Genomic DNA, 18,984 nt, shown 5'->3' with positions numbered 1-18,984 from the left:
CTTTAAGAATTGGCTCTTCTGAAGAATGAAATTCTGCCATTTGCAGCAGTGTAGATGGACCCGGAGGGTTATTATGCTTAGTGAAATAAGTCAGAGAAAGACAGATACTCTATGTTATCACTTATATGTGGAATCTAAAAAATAAAACGAACGTAAACAACAAAACAGAAGCAGAAAGACTAGTGGAACCCAGTGGGGAGAGGAAGGGGGGAGGGGAGAGACAGGGGTAAGGGATTAAGAGACACAAATTACTATGTATAAAATAGATAAGCAGCAAGGATATATATTGTACAGATAGGGAATATAGCCATTACTTTGTACTAACTTTAAATGGAGTAATGTATAATCTATGAAAATAGTGAATCATTGCTGTACACCTGAAACTAATATAATATTGTAGGGCTTCCCTGGTGGCGCAGTGGTTGAGAGTCCTCCTGCCAATGCAGGGGACACGGGTTCGTGCCCCGGTCCGGGAAGATCCCACATGCCGCGGAGCGGCTGGGCCCGTGAGCCATGGCTGCTGAGCCTGCGCTCCGCAACGGGAGAGGCCACAACAGTGAGAGGCCCGCGTACCGCAAAAAAAAAAAAAAAAAAGAATTGGCTGTTCTCATTTCCACTCATTTGCATTTTTGGTTTATACTTTTCTCTAATAGCACTTTTATAATAGTGTCCAAAAAACACTGAAAATCACTAAATTAATAAATCAATCAAAAGGAAAAACAAAAATTTGATTACCCTAGTTAATGTGATTTTATCATTCTTATAATTGGCCAATATGTAGTCTAAGATTATGTAAAATCATATTCTCCAATTTCCATCAAAATAACCTAGCTAAGAATTACAGAATATAATGTAGATCATTATTGGTTTGATATATCCAGTGAATTGAAATAAAAATTAAATTTAATCATTATACTCAGAAATGATAGTAACAGCTTTTCTGGGCTATTTCCAGACTGTGAAGCTTTCAGCTTCCACGTAACATTGAACTACATTGCTCTTTAAAAATGGAATGCCCACATTTCAACAAACTGCCTGCTTTTGACCTTGAACAGAAAATAACAAAACAACGTACGTTGAAAATTCACTTGTGACTACAAGTATTTCTTTAGGAGGAGTGTGTGCGCTTATGAAGCTGATCTAAAAGGCATAGATCTATGAACTGAAACAGCATTTTTGAACTGAGCTTGTATTATTTTATGAGGGTTTAACAAATTATAAAGAATAAAAATGGAAAAATATTCAACATATATAGTATAAACTAGTTTCACTCTGTTCTGTGGAAACTAGCAATGAGGTGTTGGGTTTTAATAATTTGCATATAAGTGTGGTGTTCACTGTATCTGGAAAATACGATATGAATTATCGTCCACAGCCATTCAGTCTTAGCTTCTGAACAGGATCACATTCGCATGTTTACAAAAGAACCATATTTTTGAAGATACAGTAATTAATGAACTGAACGATCAGGCTGAAAATTATATGACTTCCTCAGAAGAAGTATGGCTTAAATAGCATCTTAGAACTATCAGAGCAATAAATTGCCTTAGATAATTTTAATCAAATTTTAATAACATTGAAATAAAATCAAATTACTCCGATTATGTCAAAGGATGCATGACATATGCATGCTTGCATAACTGTGTGATTTGGAAAGCTTTCTGTTCTGCAAAAGTACCTGGAAAGAAAGCCCTTATTTAATCATTTGAGCACATCTTACTCAGCCCTTTGACTCTTCGTGGCTGTATCTCAGTTCTCAGACTTCCTCATTTCCCGAGGAGGGCAAATGGATTCTACTATTAATGGCTAACACATCAGTATCTACCATTAATGTCAGGTAAGTCAACAGGGATAATCAGTGATTTAATGCTTCAATGCATATAGTTACACAGGTGTCTAGTATCTTCCGTCATAATGTTCCCACAGTTGATCAAAAACTATCTGAAGTGAAAATTTTCTCTCAATTCGGTTTACCTTTGAATTTTGAATTCACATTTCATATTTAAATTATCTTTTGGAGCATCCTAGGAAACCAAACTTGTTAGGAATATTTCTGTACAATTTTTGTTTCTGATGCCTGAAACAAAAGTGGTATGGTGGTTTTATTTGCCTAGACCCAAATGTGAGCTAAAAACTCACATAGTTGGATTATCAAATCTGGGCATCAAGTCAGTCTTTATATTTAATCAAAACATATACTTGGCTTTCAATGAACAGTTCAGGGCCTACTCTATAAAGCACGCTACACAAAATTTTATTCCGTCAATATTTAGGAATGACTTGGTTGTAAAGTGTGCGTCTCTGTTAAAAGTTAAAGACATGAGTTAACAGGAAAACACACTCCTCTTCATGAAACCTCTTCATTTTCTTCCCTTCGGGCCATCAGAATGTCAGTCCCATGAGAGCAGGAACTTGTCTTGGTCTCTGGTATATTCCATTTACTGCAAAGAGTGCCTGGAAGGAATTAAATGAATCTCTTCCTCAGAGGGCACTCAGTGTATGCCTATCCATCTCTTTTTCCCATCTCTGGATTTCACATAAAGCCATAATCTCTATTCTGACCATATTTCTTTATTCCATATCAATAACTTTGATCATTGAACTATAAAATATATTAAGAAATGAAATTTTTAAGAAACGTGAGGTGTATATATTCACATATTCCTTTGAAAGGAATGTGACCGATGTAAAAGTTGTAGAATAATAACATGTCTAAATTTTGAATAACCAAAAATTCTAATTAGGAAAATATGAAGGTATTTAAAGAAATCAATACGGGAGGCAGGCTTTTTACAAAGGTACAGACTTTGAAAGAACCAGTGTACAAGGGAGCAGCTAGAAACAAGAGGAAATACAAAATACTAAAATAAACCCATAATGATTTGTCAGAATTATTAATTGCAAAGTATGAATCACTACAAACTAAGCACAGCATTTTTTTCACTTTCACTTGAAACATAAAAGAAAAATAAGAAATGAATAACTCCAGTGGATAGCCAATATGTTAACATATGACAGGGAAGAAAAAGAAAAAAAAACACCTTTCTAGTTAGCTTCTGTATTTTCTAATAAAGATAATCCTCAATGTAAAAAAAATGAAACGATGTAAAAATAGATTTGGAATTAAAATATGTGCTTGAGGAGGGTTTGGTGATAGTTCACCACATCCCTTGAAATAAACTAGGCCTCCTGGCTGAGGTGAGTGACATCATAGGAGCAAAGGTTTGCAAAAGTGACTTCAGGTCCAGACACCACTGTGTACCTGAGGATTCACAGGCATGACCAAGTTGGCAGAAGATTTAATATAGACAGATATCAGGAATTTCCAGAGGAGAACTTTTTAGAAGCCAGATCTTATAATTGGAAATATTTATATCAGTCTCATATTCATATTTTGTTAAAAGATGTATTAGGTCATTATTTAGATAGTTTATGTGGTTACTTAGCAAAGTATAACTAGATTTTAAATACCATTCATTAAGACTATACTGGTAATCAGTTACCTTTCCTTTCTCCGTGGGTTTTTGATGAAAAATGTTGAGAATTTGTACAAACATTTTATGCTAAATTTATTGGCTTTTTTGCATAAATAGCTATTACGCGCATGGAAATGTTTTTTAGTTAATTACAGATTTATTCAAAGGGCATGGCCTAATGACAATGAAAAAGCTGAATGGAAATCAAGAGGTGTGTCCTTGGCCCTATTCTAGTCCATATGTCAATCAGTTACTTGGACCAAGACATAAAATGCAGGTTTATCACGATATTAAATGGCCTGGCATTCAGTTGGAAGTGTGTCTTGTGAGGGTCACTGACAAACTAGAGAAAATCCAAAAACTAGTGGTAAAGATGGAGGCTAGTAACAAATGTAATGATTAAACAGAAAAACAGATAAATAAAAAGAACTTGAGTATCTAGTCCAGAGAGGAAGGAATGGAGAGGACACAGAGGCAGGGCTATCGTGCTGTTTGAGGTCAGAACAGGGGGATCTAGGATAGCTTTTGGGAAGCAGGAATCTTCCCACCTTTCCCGGTAAGTGCTGGTCTAGGAGTGCAGATGTGCACACGGTAGAATGAGTTGCGTGTCAAAAAGAAGAAAGTTGGCATAAAATTCGCGTGGAGGCCACGGAGTCCTGAGGGATGCTGGATGGTAAATGCACACCGTGAAGAGTGGAAATTCGGCCACGTGGGCCGGGCTCGGGGTAGAGGAGCTTCCCAGGTGAGAACAGAGAAGGGAAGGCAGGGAGCAAATGGCTCGGGCCGTTGCACACTTCGCCCGTAAAGGGTGGTACTCAAGAGGAATTTTGTTCCGTTTTATTAGAGGGGTGATGTAATCAAGCATGGTTCAGAAAACATCTGGGGGCCTGGCGGTAGAGAGAAGACAGAAGAGCTGGGATGAGATTTGCAGGTGAGGTAGGGAGAGCCCTGGTGAGAATGAACGAGATGAGTTGACAGAACTTGGCAATGAGTGACCATCAAGGGAGGAGCGCCCCGGGGGGGCAGGGGCACTTTTCCAAAGGGAAGCGGGAAGGGAGGGTCAACGTCGCTGGCTGGAGGGGCCCGGTGCACGGAGATGAGGGCAGGGACCACGCAGGTGACAGCGGAGGAGGACGATGGTACTTCTCTAAGAGCATCTCCCTGCCTAGAGGAATAGTTCAGTCCCGACTGACTCATTACCCGTCACTTGATTTCACTCAGATGAAGTTCACGTTATACAGTACTCTGTCCTAAAGACATATGTTCACAGTTTCAAATTGCACATTGATTTACACTGGAAACGCACTTTACAGGAATCTCCCAGTGTTTAAAAAAAAACTGTTGTAAAACAGACGTACATGATCAGGGCATAAATTCATATGTATACAACTTGATGAATTTACAGTAAATGAGGTCATCTGTGTAACCAGAACCTAAATACAGACGTAAAACATTTTCATCAGTGTAGATGCTCCCACTGACCCCCCTTGAAGTAACAGCTCTGCTTCCAGTGCCCCCACTGGCCCAATTTCCAGCTGTCTGCTTTATAGTCTATACAAGTGAACCAATACAGGATTAACTCTTTTATGTTTGCCTCCTTTTGATGAAGCTTGTTTATAAGATGCATCCGTAATTGTTGTGTAGAATAGTTGACGTGCTTTCATTCTTAACGCGACATCACTTTTACCGTGTGACTTATTTACCCAGTCGGCTCCTAGTGACATCTGATGGGCACTTGGGGAGTGTGCAGACTTTGTGTGCTACTCGTGATGCTGCTGTGACCATCCTTATACACGCTGGTTGATGAATGTATTACACATTTCTGTTGGGATTGTACCTTATAACTAGGAGAGGAATTGCTGGGTCCACACTATGCCATGTTTAGTTTGAGCGGACGTGGGTGAGCACTTGCTCCCACCGGCAGGTAGGGACGGGTGCCTGCCCTGCCAGCTCCCCAGCACTCCAGGAAGCGTGAAGGTCTCAGGGAAGCTGCTCTGGGAGGGTGTGGTGGTTTCAACTTATGTATCTCTGACGACAAATGAATTGAAGTATTTTCCGTATGCTTATTCAGTTACACATTCCATTTTATAAAGTGTGAAGAGAATTTGTCTTTATTTCTACAGATCTTTCTTCTCTGCTATGATTTGTAGTAGTTCTCCATATATTCCGAATGAGTTTTCATCAGATTCACCTATGCGTTGCAAGTATCTTCCCCTGTTCTGTGGTTTTCCATTTCACTCATTTCCTTGTGCCTTTGGGACAGAAATTCTTAATAAGAATGTAATTCGATTATAACATTTTTCTTCCTCTGTGATTTACGTTTTTTTCTATTTTTTTTAAATTGAAGTATAGCTGACTTACAAAGTATTACTTTCTGGTGTACAGCAAAGTGATTCAGTTATATATATATATATGTGCATACACACATATATATGTATATACATGTGTGTATATATATAGTCTTTTCCATTATGGTTTATTATAAGATATTGTGTAGAACTCCCTGTGCTCTACAGTAGGGCCTTGTTGTTTATCTATTTTAGGTACAGCAGGGTGTATATTTTAATCCCAAGCTCATTAAGCCCCCTTCCCACCCTTTCCCCATTGGTAATCATAACTTTTTTTCGAAGTCTGTGAGTCTGTTCTGTTTTATAAATAAGCTAGTAGCATATTTTAGATTCCACATATAAATGATATCATATGGTATTTTTCTTTGTCTGACTTAGTTCACTCAGTATGACGAGCTCTAGGTCCATCCATTTTGCTGCCAATGGCATTATTTCATTCTTTTTATGGCTGAGTAATATTCCATTGTATGTATACACCACACCTTCATCATCCATTCATCTGTTGATGGACATTTAAGTTGCTTCCATGTCTTGGTGATTGTAAACAGTGCTGCCATGGACATTGGGGTGCGTGTATCTTTTTAAATTAGAGTGTCCTCCAGATACATGTGCAGGAGTGGGATTGCAGGATCATATGGTAGCTGTATTTTTAGTTTTTCAAGGAACCTCCATACTGTTCTCCATAGTGGTTGCACCAGTTACATCCCCACCAAAAGTGTAGGAGGGTTCCCTTTTCTCCAGCATTTATTATCTTTAGTCTTTTTAATGATGGCCATTCTGACTAGTGTGAGGTTATACCTCATTGTAGTTTTGATTTACGTTTCTCTGATATTTTGCGATGTTGAGCATCTTTTCATGTGCCTGTCGGTCATTTGCACATCTTCTTTGGAAAAATGTCTATTTAAGCCTCCTGCCCATTTTTTGATTGGGTTGTTTATTTGTTTGTTTGTTTTGATATTGAGCTGTATGAGCTGTTTGTGTCTTTTGGAAATTAAGCCCATGTCAGTTGCCTTATTTGCAAATATTTTCTCTCAGTCCATAGGTTGTCATTTCGTTTTGTTTATGGTTTCCTTTGCTGTGCAAAAGCTTATAAATTTGATATTTTGTTGTTGTTGTTTTTGCTTTTATTTCTTTGCCTTGGGAGACTGGTCTAAGAAAATATTGCTATGATTTATGTCAGCGAATGTTTTGCCTATGTTCTCTTCTAGGGGTTTTATGGTATCCTATCTTATATTTACATCATTAAGCCATTTTGAGTTTATTTTTGTGCATGGTATGAGGGAGTGTTCTAGCTTCATTGATTTTCATGCAGCTGTCCAGCTTTCCCAGCACCATTTGCTGAAGAGACTGTTTTCCCCATTGTATATTCTTGCCTCCTTTGTTGAAGATTAATTGATCATAGGTATGGGGGGTTTATTTCTTGGCTCTCTCTTCTGTTCTCTTGATCTATATGTGTTTTTGTGCCAGTACCACACTGTTTTGATTACTGCAGCTTTATGGTATTGTTTGAAATCTAGGAGAGATATGCCTCCAGATTTGTTCTTTTATTTTCAGGATTGCTTTGGCAATTCTGGCCCTTTTGTGGTTCCAAATAAATTTTAGGATTATTTGTTGTAGTTCTGTGAAAAATCTCATGGGTATTTTGATAGGGGTCTCATTACATCTGTAGATTGCTTTGGGCAGTGTGGCCATTTTAACAATATTTATTCTTTGAATCCAAGAGCATAGGGTATCATCCCATTTCTTTAAATCATCTTCAGTTTCCTTTATCAGTGTTTTATAGTTCTCACTGTGTAGGTCGTTCACCTTCTTCATTATATTTTTTCCTTGGTACTTTTTTGACCTGACTTTAAATAGGGTTTTTTTGGTTTACTTTTAGAGAAAAGGCTTTTTAACTTTCTACTTGAGTATGGTGTTAGCTGTTGTCTTGACATACATGGACTTTATTTTGTGAGATATATTTCTTTTACACCTAATTAGTAGATAATTTTATTATGTGAGGATGAATTTTGTCAAGTGCTTTTTCTGCATATTTTGACATGATCATGTGATTTTTATCCTTCGTTCTGTTAACAAGCAGTATCTGATTTATTGATTTGCATATGTTGACCATCCTTGCTGGCAGGGATAATTTCCACTTGATCATGGCGTACAGTACTTTTAGTGTGCTCTTGAATTCAATTTGCTAGTATTTGGTTGAGAATTTTGCACCTATGTTCATCAGGGATATTGGTCTGTAATTGTCTTTGCTTTTAGTGTTTGTGTGGCTTCAGTGTTAGGGTAATGCTGATCTCATAAAATGAGTTTGGAAGTGTTCCTTCCTCTTCAATTTTTCAAAGAGTTTGAGAAGCACTGCTATTAATTCTTCAAATGTTTGGTAGATTTCACTAGTGAAATCACGTGGGCCCGGGTTTTTTTTTTTGAGAGAGATTTTTGACTCAATCTGTGTTCCTTATTGGTTTGTTCAGTTTCTATTTCTTCATATTTCATTCTTAGTAAGTTATATGTTTCTAGAAACGTATCCATATTTTTAAAGTTATCTAATTTGTTGTTTTCATCCAGAGTGGCGGCAGAGTCAGGGTCATAGGATCAGGCGCACATAGAACTAGCACAGCACCTGGGTCCTAGGGCTAGGTGCACTTGCTGTCCTGGTGCAGGTGTGCAGGTGTGGGTCTCCTAGGAAACCGGGGTCAGGATCTTTGGGCCTCACCTAAGTGACTCAGGCCCTGGAGGGTTGGGGCAGCAGCTGTAGCACAAACCCTGTGATGCAGGCACGGCCGTAGCTTGGGCCCAGGAAGCAGGGTGCAGTCGCAGCACATTCTGGGGATGGTGGTTCAGAGTCGCAGTTCTGGCCCCAGGGTGCAGCCACAGACCAGCAGCAGCTCACCCCTGTGATGACAGGTCAAAGCTGGGACTTTGGACTGTGGGTGGGGCCCATGTCTGCAGCAGCACAGCCCATGATGGTGAGTCAAAGCTGGGACTTAGGACCAGGTTTAGGGGGGGCACAACATCATGAGCCCGGTTAGGGAGGGCCAAGCCCCAACTTGAGGCTCTGGGGTGGAGTGCAGAGCAGACAACTCTGGTCCCTTGGATGGCAAGGCGCTGTGGTGCCCCAGTCCCAGGGAGTGGGCACAGCAGCGACCAGGCTCCTGGCGACAGGTGTCCCTGCAGTGACCTTTCCAGTGCTGGGAGGAGATGGTGGCAGGGCCTCCAGGCAGCTCTGCATGCGGAGGTCAGCGCTGGTGTGGACTGGGGCGTCCTCAGGAGCAAAGGCTGCAAATGTCCACGCAGTGAACGGTGTTGGGGCCTCCTGCTGTCCTTCTCCCAGGGGACAGCTCTGGGGGCCCAGCTGCTCTGCACTGGGGGGCAGGGTGACACAGGTAACATGCTTCCTACACTAATTACCTGGCTGTCTTCAGTTTTTAAGCTGTGCAGATTTTCTGCCACTGCTCTGTTGTAGCCCAGGGCTTTCTCAGACCTATTTTCATTGGTTTGTAGTTATTTGTTTATTGGGTTTTTTTTTGTTATTTTTGTGTGGGTGTTGAACCCTCCGTCTTACTGTCAAGTTACTGTAACTTGTCTGTTTACACGTACATACACACACACACACACACATACATAGCTACACACACACACACAACACACACATAACACACACACATACACACATATACACACACATGCTTGCTGTGTTTTGACTGTAATTAAACTGAATCTATAGGTAAACTGGAGAGAACTGATATTTTTACAACACTGAGTCTTACTATCCATACACATATCATCAGGTCTTAAGACCTTCTTCAGTTTCTTCAAATGAGGTATAACGTTTTTATCTGTGTAGATGCCTTACATAGGTTTTATTAGATTTATTCCTACACATTTCTCGGATCCTCTTTTTTGAAAAGAACACTTTGGTAATATGAAAAAAATACATTGCGGTTTGATTGTCTTATGGTTTCAAACCTTTGAATGTTGTCTTTACTCAAAGTTGTGGTCTGTGAACTGTTACTGTAGGTTTTTGTTTGGCTTATGTTTCTTTTTTCGAGAAGCTCTTCTTTGTGGATGTCTTTAGTTCCTGGCTATTATTCTTATTTGTAGGATGTGGAAAGGTTATGTATGAACTCTCCTAGTCTCAGTCTACAGATGGGTTGCAGGATGCTCGAAACTCCATGCTCCTGCACCCTTCCTCGGGGAAGCAGTTCCGTCTAATTTCTGGCTTGGATTCAGGATATTTGTCACGGGCTGAATGCAGATGTTCCATCCTTGAGGCTAGTCCCCACCAACCCAGCAATGCTAACTCCTTCGAAGAGTCTTTTTTTTTTAAGTCAAGTCTTGTATGTATGTATGTATGTATGTATGTATGTATTTATTTTTGGCTGCGTTACGTCTTCATTGCTGCGCGGGCTTTCTCTAGTTGCGGTGAGCGGGGGATACTCTTTGTTGTGGCGCGCGGGCTTCTCACTGTGGTGGCTTCTCGTGCTGCGGGGCACGGGCTCTAGGCACGCAGGCTTCAGTAGTTGTGGCACGCAGGCTCAGCAGTTGTGGCGCACGGGCTCTAGAGCACAGGCTCAGTAGGTGTGGCACACGGGCTTAGTTGCTCTGTGCCATGTGGGATCTTCCCGGACCAGGGCTCGAACCCATGCCCCCTGCATTGGCAGGTGGATTCTTCACCACTGTGCCACCAGGGAAATCCCTAGGTGAGTCTTTAATAGTGCATTCCTGTGGTCTCTTTGGCTGCATGAAGGTGATGCACTAACTAGAAAGATCAGTGGATTCCATAGTATTGCCTTGAAGCAGCCCCTAGTGAAATCCCTGTGATACATCAGCCCCCCTGGGAGAAGCCCTGGGTGGTGATGGTAGCAGTAACAATACAGGAGGGAAGGCAGGCCCAGGCCCCTAGAAGTGTCAATCCTGTGAAGGCCAGTGGGATACTCTCAGAGTGGAAAGGTCTGTTGTAGTTGTCTCCTGGAAGTCACACGCTGGTGTTCTTAGGGTCTGGGACCGTGGCAAGGCCGGGTGCCGATCCTGTTGCTGGCAGGTGGAGGCCCACAACTCGAGGAGCCACATCCCCCTTGCTGAGAAGGAGGGCCTGTGAGGCATTCACACCTTCCATCACTAGCTCCATTAGTGGCTCATCCCAGAGGCCCTGGAATGTGGATATTCTGAAAACCAGACTTGTGGAGTGCTTTCCCACATTTCTTAGAAATTTGCTATAGAGGTACTGATATCTTAAAAGTATTTTAGTGTAAAATATTTCTCCAAATGAAAAAATATTTTTAGGGTTTAATATCAGAAATTTATTACTATCAAGAATATTTCCCAAAGGTTAGAAATTTTCCTTTATTAGATATTGAGAAAGATGTCATCCATTACATTGCATTGATTCAGTAAAGGAAGTTGAGAGCTGAATTTACTAATCAGATATAGTAACTAAGCTCTACGTAGCTTTTCCACACCCTCCTTCAGTTTACTGCATGACTGTCGGTCATTCACCAACCCATTTTTTAAAACTGCACATATGTAGAGAGAGTGGGATAAAGAATAAGCAGCATCGGAGTGAGTTGTACCTTTGGATGTTTCTTTGATCATTTGTGCTTTAAAAGACTCATATAGAATATATCAACAGTATAAAAATATGTGTGGAAACTACAGAAAGGCATGTAGAAAAATGTTAACATAGTTGTGTTAAGGGGATTCTGGCTGTTTTCATTAAAGATAAATGTATTATGAAACGATGCTCAACGTCACTAATCATTAGAGAAATGCAAATCAAAACTACAATGAGGTATGACCTCACACCAGTCAGAATGGCCATCATCAAAAAATCTACAAACAATAAATGCTGGAGAGGGTGTGGAGAAAAGGGAACCCTCTTGCACTGTTGGTGGGAATGTAGATTGATACAGCCACTATGGAGAACAGTATGGAGGTTCCTTAAAAATCTAAAAATAGAACTACCATACGACCCAGCAATCCCACTGCTGGGCATGTACCCTGAGAAAACCATAATTCAAACAGAGTCACGTACCACAGTGTTCATTGCAGCTCTATTTACAATAGCTAGGACATGGAAGCAACCTAAGTGTCCATCGACAGATGAATGGATAAAGAAGATGTGGCACACATATACAATGGAATATTACTCAGCCATGAAAAGAAACGAAATTGAGTCATTTGTAGTGAGGTGGATGGACCTAGAGTCTGTCATACAGAGTGAAGTAAGTCAGAAAGAGAAAGACAAATACCGTATGCTAACACATATATATGGAATCTAAGAAGCAAACAAACAAAATGGTTCTGAAGAACCTAGGGGCAGGACAGGAATAAAGATGCAGACATAGGGCTTCCCTGGTGGTGCAGTGGTTGAGAGTCCGCCTGCCGATGCAGGGGACACGGGTTCGTGCCCCGGTCTGGGAAGATCCCACATGCCGCGGAGCAGCTGGGCCCGTGAGCCATGGCCGCTGAGCCTGCGCGTCCGGAGCCCGTGCTCCGCAACCGGAGAGGCCACAACAGTGAGAGACCCACGTACTGCAAAAAAAAAAAAAAAAGATGTAGACGTAGAGAATGGACTTGAGGACATGGGGAGGAGGAAGGGTAAGCTGGGATGAAGTGGGAGAGTGGCATGAACTTATATATACACTACCAAATGTAAAATAGATAGCTCGTGGGAAACAGCCGCATAGCACGGGGAGATCAGCTCTGTGCTTTGAGACCAGCTGGAAGGGTGGGAGGGAGATGCAAGAGGGAGGGGATACGGGGATATGTGTATATGTATAACTGATTCACTTTTTTATACAGCAAAAACTAACACACCATTGTACAGCAATTATACTCCAATAAAGATGTTAAAAAAAGTACTATGGTATGGGATCCTGGAACACAAAAAGGACATTAGGTAAAAACTAAGGAAAAGTAAAGAAAGCATGGAGTTTAGTTAATAAAAAAATAAATTAATGTATTAAACTTTTCCAAAATGTTTATGATGATCCACTGTTACCTTTATAATCAGAAAAAAATGACTATTTAAAAAGTAGTAACACAAGGGAGTTCCCTGGCAGTCCAGTGGTTAGGACTCAGAGCTTTCACTGCCCTGGCCCTGGGTTTAGTCCCTGGGCAGAAAGCTAAGGTCCCATTAGCCGCGCAGTCAAAAAAAAAAAAAAAAAGAAAGTAGTAACACAGATTTCTTTATACAGTATAAATGCAAAAATATGTAAAATTATTACACCAAAATATTAAGAGTTTGAAATATGAATTAGAGACCTCTAGATAATTTTGTTTCTAATATTCTGTACTTTCTATTATGCTTTGATATTATCTTTATGATAGAAAAATAACAGTTTTTAAAAGGAATGGGTTGGAATTTTATATAAAGCTGTTGGGTGGGTGAGAGGTTTCTAGAGAGAAAGGATGAAATGATAATTTGTTATACTGAGAAGAGGGACATGATGCTGGAAGAAATAAAGAAGGTAGCAAGGCATGTTTTTGCAAAGTACCTGTGAGAAAAGCCAAGGTGGCTGAGGAGCGAGGCTCAGAACCTGGTTCTGTTTTTGTGTTGGACCAGGTGTTGTGCTGTAGGTGTAACCTGGGCGGAATAGGCGGGCCTCCCGCGCTCCCCCACCCCCACCCCGCCCCAGCACTGCCCACAGGTACCGCAGGCTCACGTCGCCAGTGCAGATCCGGCAGAGGGCGTTTCCACACTGGGTGTGATAAACCCCGGATTCAAAGTTTGTCTGCTTTGCAAAAACATACAAAATTCTTTGACACTTCAGCCAAGCACACGTGTGTACACATGCACACCACACGCAGACAGAAATAAGACTATATTATTTAAATTATGAATATTAAACATTTAAAATTAATTGACGTTTAAACATATGAACCAATGAACTGTAACTCAGCGAAGTTGATAAAATGTGTATCAAAGCCAAACTGATTTATTTTAACAGAATTCTAACCAATAAGTCATTTCAAAGCTTTCCAGCGAAACTGTTTAAAGTGGGATATTTGGAAAATTTACTATATTGGCCATGACATAAAGGGAGAGGTTTCACAATTTACAGTGTCTCAGGCCTGCAGGATTTTTTTGTTTGTACGTTTGTTTGCTATTATTTACTGAGAGTAAATTAAATAGCATATGTTCATTTGCTAGATAGAGAAAAGTCAATCTGGTCCCTATATGTATTGTAAATACTATTACAGAACATATTACAATGTATTTCAATATAATCTTTAATAATATACCACTCATATTGATTTTTAACTTCAAATAACTTCTTTACTTTCTCGTTATATATTTTTTAACATCTTTATTGGAGCATAATTGCTTTACAATGTTGTATTAGTTTCTGCTGTATGTATAACAAGAGTCAATCAGTTACAAAACAGTTCTTCAAAATGCTCAAGCCACAGTTTTCTGAGGACAGGCATCCAAGTTAGCAGAAAACCACGGAAACGGAGTGAGCCCAGGAGCCGGGCGGTCACAGGGCTGGCATCACAGCTGCAGCATCACCCCTCTGCCCACCACTGAGGCCCTGCACATGTTAGTATTTTCTGGGAAAATGGATCCTTTGGGGGTGGGGGTCAGAGAAGGTCCTTTTTCTTTCACTTGCTGGGTAGGTGGAAACGTTGCTGTTGTCCTTGGTTTGGAAGATCTCGGGGAATGGATGGAGCAGCGTATTCTGAATGCGAAAGGGAGTGGTCTTCTTGGGACAATAGGAGGCCGGATGTGCGGGGCCCCAGTGGGGTCATGCCGGACTCTCAGGAACCCGGGCACCAGCCAATGAGATCGGTGCATCTGCTCACCTCAGAGGTTTCATGAAGGAACAGAAATGAAGTAGCTAGGGATGAAATTTCTCAAAACCAGGGAATGAACTGAAAATAGATGATCTAAAGCACAGAATCAAGGATTGTGCATGTAGGTACCTAAACGTGTTGGCAAGTGTCTGTAGGGTGTGTTAAATTAACGAAGGAAGATCATTCAGGATTTAATTAATATGATTCTACTGAGGCTTCTTAATGAGTGACAAGGCTAGGATACCACATACACAAAGATCATCTTAGGTTTCTTATTGTAATGACCACTTTGGGCTGTTAGTCGTGCTGTTAAAAGCTGCTGTTGTCTTGCTGTGTTTGTGGAGAGCTGTGCGTGGTGACTGCAGGGTGGCACCCTTCTGATATGCTCACGTGTACAAGCGGTGACCTGAGTTATCTATGAGTGACCTTGAAACCAGCTCCCTGGCTTGAGGACATCAACCTCCCCTGGTAGGGATTCCAAGGGGAGCATTTGTAGCTACATTGTGTCTGCACAACCGTGGTTATATTCTGCTCACCCTTTGTTTCAATGTTCTGTGTAGCCTGTTTACCTCAAACTCTCACGCCTTGGAATCTCCTAACTTTAAACATTGCAGCCTATTTCAGGATGACACAGTCGTAGGTATAAAACACTGGAAAAAAGGAAGTTGACATAATAATTTGGAAAAGAAGCAATTTTTGGAAAGCTGTCTGGTTGTAGCTACATGCCTTTTGAAGACTGGCTGGAAATAGAGGACTGAGAATGAGCCAACCAAAATGTTTCTCAGATCTCTATTGTTTGTTTTTCAGTCAACATCACCAAATAATCCCTTATATTCCCATTTTAAAAGTGTTAAGTATGTTATTTACCATAAAAGTTATATAATTGATCTCTCATCTTGGTATTAGTTTTGCTTGTTGGATGTTCCCTACATTTGTTCCTTAATAAAATCAATTGTTCATTCTTTAAATCAGACATATGGGCATTGAGTACATGCACGTGAATATGAATTCATTTTGTTATTTGGTCCACAAACATATACAATGATTTCATGTTCTTTGAATTCTGATTTCTGGGCTTAAATTTACCCATTGCTCCAATATTTGGTCACTGTGCTTCTCGTTCTCGGATGAGTATCTCATCCACTTTCATCTTTGCACTTACCTTCCTCTTTGTAATAAAGTCCAATTTCCTCTCATCTCCGGGTATCATGGTATGAATTCCAGAGCCATTTAGTTCATTTATTTTCCATATATTCTTAATGTGAATTGTAATCAGTGCCTAAATCTTTGACTTGGATCCACAAGATGAACGTGTCTGGTATTCAAGAGCAATGTTATACTTTCCAGAGAGGCGGTTATGGTCCATGTTTTGTAGGGTTTGGGACGCACAGATGTGTTCATTTGTCAGAAACTGTCAGTGTGCACTCAAGATTTGTGCATTTAATTGCATCTCAGTTTTATATCAAAAGAAGAAAACTAAGAAAAATCATGTCTGGATGGTAATATGCATGCTGAGTTATTCAGGGACAAGAATGCTGATATTTACAACTTACTTGCAACTTACTTTGAAATGCATGGAACATAAGCTGCCTTAATGGCAGAGCAATGATAGATATATGACAAAGCATAATAAATGTAAATACTCAAATCTAGGTGGTGGTTATATGAGTGCTCACTGCAAAATTCTTTCACCTTTTCAGAATGTTTGAATTTTTTCATAATAAAATGTTAGGTAAAATAACACAATATTCCATATTTTGAAAAGAATTCCTACTTCAGTCATGACTGATAACGTGAAGATATCACCAGTATCAATTTCAGATATTGGTTTCCTGAAATGATTGAACTACTCAGTCAAATTTTGATCGAGTTCTTCAGAGAAATTGTTGAGCAATGAAAACCCATCTTTTATTGCCTTTTCCTATGTACCAGGCACTGTTGCAGGCACTTTAAATATTTTACCTTTTAAAATCCTTACCATAATCTGGAAAGATAAACATTATTTTTCTCATTTTCCCCCCTGAGGCTTAGAGCGTGTTGGTAGTGGCTTCGTACATTCAGCATAGTTAGTAAGTAGGAAAAGCAGAATTCCACTCCAGTTTTTCTGGTTCCCATATCTGTGTTCTCCCCATTCTATTCTGCTGCCTCCTTAGCTATTCTCGCTTAAACTAATAGGTACCAGTACAAAAGTAGAACATTTGAAAGTATGTTTCTAATGCTGTTTTTGGCTGTGTTTTCTCGTAAGAATAATATTACCTTAGAGTTTTTATGAATGTGTAATTGATTATACCCTTAAAAGCTTGCATCTGTTTTTTAAGTCAGGTATCTATGCTGGTGCTGTCCGGCCTTAATGCATGATTTGGAATTCTGATGTTGACGATGATTTAATCATTAAGCTGAGTAGACTGTTTTCCATCTCTCACTATCTTTATTTTCTGTCTAGTGATGAAAGTGACTGGAGAATCTGTGACTGAAAGGTGGTCAGACATTTAACTATATTTTCTCATAAACTTACTTGGTAGAGAGATTAAGCATAGCTTCTAAAGGAATCACATTGCTAAGATGTTTATATAGCAGTCAAGGATAATAAATTTCACATCAATCTTTAACAGAGTGTTCATTTGTTTGGTTTCAAGTTTGGAGGCAGATATCATTTAGCGAGAGACTGCTTTTCACAAAACTGTCATTCTTTATGGTGTGCATACGTTTTCTAAAGAGTGTAAATATTTTTATTTCTCTTTTTTCTGAATTACGTTAAGGTTCACAGAATGAAACACCTCGTAAAACCTGATTTCCCAAATGAAATATCACATTCTCTATGACTTAATTTGTTCTAACAGTTTTTGGAACGACAATACAGTTTTCTGACAAGTACGATTAGGTTTGGTAAAACACACCTATTTCATGTTTTGGAGGAAGCACCTTCATTCGAATGGAGAAATATCTATGACAGAATGGGCAGTGCAGGAGCAAGATGTAGTACATTTAAGCAAATTAATATTAAACTGTAGTTCGTAAAACATGAAGCAAAGCCGTACACCACGATCGTGAGAGTTTAAGCAAGGACCTCTTTAAAATAGAATAAATTGCATAATGGTATATTGCCTTTTAGATTAGGAGTTGAGAGAGAAAAAAAGTATAAATGTGGGGTGAGAGAGAGAGAAGGATTGATTTCTCTTTTAAATTGCTAGACCTTTTAAGGTCTTAAAATCACAGAAAAAGGAGCAAATGTGTGACTTGGTCAGATCTCCCTCTTAGAAGCATTGATGGCATCAGAAATCTTTCCGTCATCACATGTACCAACTTTGGGATTTCACACGTGGCTGTTGGACACCTGTTGAGTATCTGCCCCACTCACAAGGTCACACGCCCCACGATGGCTGAGACCATATCTGCTTTCTCTCCACATTTTCTTCAAATTCTGAGCACCAAGGGCTACCCCAAAAAGGGACATCTAAAATATTGATGGACTTTCACTGTCTGAGATTATCTCGTAAATTAATGCTGTTTAACACCTAAATTCTTTCTCTAACACTATAGATTTTATAAAGTACAACTTTTCTAAACATCCATTTACACAGCCCATCTTTATGGTGTCTTGTAAGTCCTGGGGCTCAAATCAAAGTCTGGTGCAGATTCTGGTGTTCTTTCCATTATGCATCTGCTTTGCTAATATACATTTTTTCCTCCAGATTTTATTTTATTTAATTAATTAATTAAAAAAAATTTAACATCTTTATTGGAGTGTAATTGCTTTACAATGGTTTGTTAGTTTCTGCTTTATAACAAAGTGACTCAGTTATACATATACATATGTCCCCATATCTCTTCCCTCTTGAGTCTCCCTCCCTCCCACCCTCCCTATCCCACCCCTCTAGGTGGTCACAAAGCACCGAGCTGGTCTCCCTGTGCTATGCGGCTGCTTCCCACTAGCTATCTATTTTACGTTTGGTAGTGTATATATGTCCATGCCACTCTTTCACTTTGTCCCAGCTTACCCTTCCCCCTCCCAGTATCCTCAAGTCCATTCTCTAGTAGGTCTGCATCTTTATTCCTGTCTTGCCCCTAGGTTCTTCTGACCATTTTCTTTCTTTCTTTTTTTTTTTGGATTCCATATATATGTGTAAGCATACAATATTTGTTTTTCTCTTTCTGACTTACTTCACTCTGTATGACAGTCTCTAGGTCCATCCACCTTGCTACAAATAACCTCAGTTTCGTTCCTTTTGATGTCTGAGTAATATTCCATTGTATATATGTGCCACATCTTCTTTATCCATTCATCTGTTGATGGACACTTAGGTTGCTTCCATGTCCTGGCTATTGTAAATAGAGCTGCAATGAACATTTTGGTACATGACTCTTTT

The sequence above is a fragment of the Globicephala melas genome, chromosome 6, assembly GCF_963455315.2.
Source record: "Globicephala melas chromosome 6, mGloMel1.2, whole genome shotgun sequence".
In the NCBI taxonomy this organism is placed as follows: domain Eukaryota; kingdom Metazoa; phylum Chordata; class Mammalia; order Artiodactyla; family Delphinidae; genus Globicephala; species Globicephala melas.
Note: the sequence above shows the minus strand (reverse complement) of the source record.